Source organism: Henckelia pumila, chromosome 3, assembly GCF_033568475.1.
Source record: "Henckelia pumila isolate YLH828 chromosome 3, ASM3356847v2, whole genome shotgun sequence".
In the NCBI taxonomy this organism is placed as follows: domain Eukaryota; kingdom Viridiplantae; phylum Streptophyta; class Magnoliopsida; order Lamiales; family Gesneriaceae; genus Henckelia; species Henckelia pumila.
The window spans coordinates 197337834-197342735 of NC_133122.1; the positions used below are offsets into that span (position 1 = coordinate 197337834).

General features: G+C 35.9%; 1 pseudogene; it reads right to left on the bottom strand.

Annotated features, from left to right (window-relative positions):
- Positions 1-2460: 2460 nt before the first annotated feature.
- Positions 2461-3587, bottom strand: LOC140890314 (senescence-specific cysteine protease SAG39-like; annotated as a pseudogene).
- Between the last annotated feature and the right edge of the window lie 1315 nt (positions 3588-4902).

A 4902-nucleotide genomic window follows, 5' to 3' on the forward strand; every position in this document is an offset into this window, starting at 1 on the left:
TGTAGGAGGTGCATGGGGCTGAGGCCTTGGGCTGGGTTGGTCCGCCCAGACGTGGGCTACATCTGGGCGGCGGGGCTCCGGCCAGGGGTGGCCGGAGCAGGGCGGCAGCAGCCCTAGAAGGGCTGCTGCACGGGGCGGCCGAGAAGGGAAGGAAGGGGGGGGGAGCGTCGGGTTTAGGGTTAGGGTTTGGTTCCGGGTCGGGCCTGTGGTTCGGGTCGGGTCAGTGGGGTAGTAGGTCGGGTTAAGTTGGTCCGGGTTCGGGTTCGGTGGGCCGAGCTCGAGTCTTTTTATTTTTAAAATATTTTATGAATTAATTGGTTTTTTGGACCAATTAATTAGAAATAAAATTATTTGGACTCCCAAATAATTTTATTTGGGCTTTTAAAATTTTAATTAAGTTAGTCCATTAATTTTATGGGCTTTTGAGCCCATAAAAGTTATTGGGCCAGTCTTTGGGCTTTTGGGCCCATTGGGCCAGTTTAAGTTGTTATTGGGCCTAGAATGTTTTATGGGCTTTAAATTATTTTAATTGGGCTTAGAACAATGTTATTGGGCTTAAGTATGTTATTGGGCCAGATTTAAATAATTGGGCTTGAGTGTTAGGGCCAGCAGTCCAGTACAATCCATGAGAAATTTGCATGTGTCCTGATTATATATTTAATTATTTTTATGCATTGAAGTTATTTTAATATTTATATGTTAGTAAGAAATTAAATTAAATATATATGAGGACACACATTTTATTTAAGTACATGCATTCATAAAATAATTTTATGCATAATTAAATGTTTAAGGTTGAGCCATAATAAAATATTTTATGTTGGAAGTTGAAGTAGTGTGACAATTTAAGCGGGATTCATCCCCATATGTGAACTATTGAAGGGCAGTTTACTGCCAATTTAAGAGGTGATTCGTCACCGCCACGTACGTTGGTTTCCACGCTGATCAGTATTTAATGTATGATTTAAGGTTACACTACGGATACAACCATGCGATGTTAGAAATTTAACTGCTCAACAATGTTTATGTATTATGTTATTTAAGTTAATTTAAGTTATGTTTATGCCATGATATTTTTAAGCATGCTCATTCATGTATATGTTATGTATTAGTATCCAAGTGATTTAAATTATTTTAAACCCTTGTTATGTTAGCATGTTGGGCCTCTAGGCTCACTACACTGGTATGGTGCAGGTGAGTTCGTAAAGGAGGATGTAGCTCCCACCGGCGGCGAGGACATATGAGCGGACATGCAGTGACCCCGTGACCGTGATAGATGTCTGAGTCACATTGCATGTTTTAGTTATGTCAGCATGTTACGCTTTTTAATTATTTTTCAGTGGTTGTGGTATTGAATATTTTATTTGAATATTTTCAGTGCATGCAAATTTTACATCATTTTTCTTATGCAGTATTTTTAATTAAATGTTTGACTCAGATATTTATTTTATTTAAAGAATGAAATTTTTATTTAAGTTATTCATTTATTTATTTTAAATCTTTTTATTTTGTGCATGTATGTATGGGCATATATGTGCATATTTTATTTAGTAGGTATATATATAAAAAAAAAAAATTTCCGCATATTTATTTATTTAATAATTATAGAGTTAGGGTCGTTTCATATTGAGATCTTCAAATAAAGATTTAACTTCCGTAGCACAAAGGCCAGCATAACTCAAATCAAAATCGGGCGCCGTGACTACTTGCACTGCCAAAAGTGAATCTGAACAAACCTGAATCTGTGACAATCCCCAATCTTTAACCATCTTCAAACCTTCCCTTAAAGCTATCAGTTCCCCTAGAACCACTGATCCCGGTCTTGGGACTATCTTTCTAAAAGCAACCATAGCAAGGGCCAAATGGTTACGCAACACCACCAATCCCACACCGATTAGTCTCCTCATGAAAGCTCGCATCAACATCTAAGCGTAAACTATCAACTGGCGTTGCTTGCCACTGTGCCGGAGATGATAGAGAAACTTGCCGCCTTGAGTCGGCAAAACTTTACATACTTTCTTATGCTCTTGACTCTTGAAGGAGCTTTATAGCACTTGGCAAAGAAGGTCGCACCTCTCTGTAAATTCATCTCCTTGAATATAACTTCCACCGTTGATCGGTCATTGAGATATAGTTAAGTTTCATGATTCACTTACATGTTAAAGTTCCTCGATTGTTAAGATACAAATAAAGGACTAAAGTTTGTTGAAATTAAGATTGGACTTGTGTGAATACGTAAATTCTTACATGAAATATTTCATATCAATTGGAAGAAGTAGAATTTTGATAAACAAATCAAGCGTCCAGTTAGAGTAATTAATTAAGCTTCATGCTTAAGCCAACCATCGTCTCGATCGGCTAGCTTGTTAACACAAAGTCATAAAAGCAAGACACAAATCTCAAACAGTCGGATAACAAGCTTGCATGGCGATTCCACAAATCATTATTCATCTCGGCTTGTTAACAAGAAACAGTGGGGTAACAAGCTTGCATGGCAATCCCACACATCCCTTCTTTTGCCTCAACATCTCTCGCAACTCTTATATATCCTGCCTCACCCCACTCTAAACCCCACGAATTCTTCACCAGCCAATATTTCGTCCCATTTTCAGTCTCCCCATATCCGACTGCGGTAACTCCATGATCCAAATTTGTACCGCAATCGCCCGTGATCATGCCACTAGAATAAAATTGAAAAGATGGCCCGCTTGCATCAATGGACACTGATACGGGTTGGTTTGCAACAGCTTTAAGTAATGAAGATTCGTCATTGACTGGCACGTTCTCGTACCCAATAATCATTGCTGCGCTTGATGCTTCCTTTTGGTTGTTGCAGGTGCCAGAGATTCCTTGATATGGGTAGTCAGATTCTGTGGTGAGTCCTTTGTTCTTTACTATGAATTTGAACGCAGATTCCATGAAACCTCCGTGGCAGTCCTGATTGTCGCCCGTTCTATCACAGTCCAAGAGTTCTTGTTCTGACAATGAGATTAGTTTTTTTGTTGAAATTTGGTTGATGCCTTCCATTGCTGCAACTGTTGAAAATGCCCGGCATGAACCTGCATGTATACAAACAAAATTTTGATCATATTTTACAAATGTGACAATAGTAATTTCAAAATTTTGCTGTTACATATATATTTAATGAAGTTATAATTTAGTTACCACATTGGCCTTGATCCTTGACTCCAGTCACGGCTCCCTTTTCTCTCCAATCCATATTCTCGGGAACATCCTTTACACCATCATATCTAAAGGGTGTCGATGATTTCTTGCGAGGGAACTTCTTGTATCCATTACGAGCGGCACGAAATTCGTCGTTTTTCAAGTCCGCAAATTCATTTATACGAAGTTTATATGTCTTAGTTCCTTCACTGTTTGAACGTTCGATAAACTCCACATTCTTCTTGAATATCTTGAATCGTTTTGCCTTCTCGTCTGTATCTTGGTAAATGTTCATACTTGCGCATCCACCACTCGTGTCTCTCAGCCATGTTGGTTTTGTCTAGACCACTTCGACCTGTTGCTAGAGATGAACACACCCCAATAATTAATAACAATGTAATTGTGTCGAATTTCAAAGCCATTTGATGCTAAAACTTTGAAAGATGTATGGATTTTCAGAATGAGAATGAATAGATATACAAGACTAGGGTATTTATAGAGGTTAAATTGCTTGTTACTTAAGAACTAGTCACAAGGAGATAGATTGCACGACAAGTTTGTTAAGATATGGACAAATAATTATTGGGGTTGAGATTTATCCGTTCAATTTGTTTTCGGATTATGTCCTAAAGATTACGCAGATCAAACATCAAACCCGGAGCCATGCCTACGTAGGAGGAAGAACGTAACAAGCCGCAACAAACGATCAAAGATGTTCACTAGAACATCTTATTTTCTTTTAAAAAAATAAAAAATAAAAAATAAAAAGTTGTTAATTGTTCGCATTGACACTACCCAAGGATACCTGCTCAAAGGTGTGTATATACATGCTTTTTTTTAGGTGTGTATATACATGCATATATATATATATACATATACATGCATATATATATATATAAGACCGTGTAAATATTTTTGTATGTAATATAATATATAAAGTAAGACGATCTCACATATCTATAATATTGAAACACATCGATTTGTTAATTATTTATTTTGTTCATATTAAGTTTTGATAATTCTTAATTAATAGTGGTGAATTTTTATAATTATTGTATTAATGCTCAAATTCCATAATATATAAATGTTGATATTGTCATGTTTCACAATAAATTATACAACTACTCATGCTCCATGAAGTACTAGTTACAAGAGTTGATTAAATTACCAACACAAAAATATATAATTTTTGAAAAACGATAGGGAAAATTACTTTTTTAGTCTTGTATATTTGTCACTTTGCGATTTTGGTCTCTATATTTTTAGATTTCAGTTTTAGTCCGCTATGTTTTTTTTTTTTTTTGGCAATTTTAGTCTTTTTCTGATGTGGCGATGATGTGGCACCAATGCAGTGCTGAAACGACCCTAACTCTCTAATATAAATAAATATGTGAAATTTTTTTTTTTTTGTATACTTACTAAGTAAAGATATGTACATACATGCCCATACATATATGCACAGAATAAATAGATTTAAAAATAAATAAACTAAATAAAAATGCAACCTTTAATAAATTAAATATCTGAGTCAAAAATTTAATAAAATACTGACATAAGCAAAAATAAATAAAATTTGCATGCACTGAAAATTTTTAAATAAAATATTCCATACTGTCAACCACTGAAAATAAATTAATAAATGTATAACATGCTAAAATATTCAAAACATGCATAAAGACTCAGACGACTATCACGGTCACGGGGTCACTGCATGTCCGCTCATATGTCCTCGCCGCC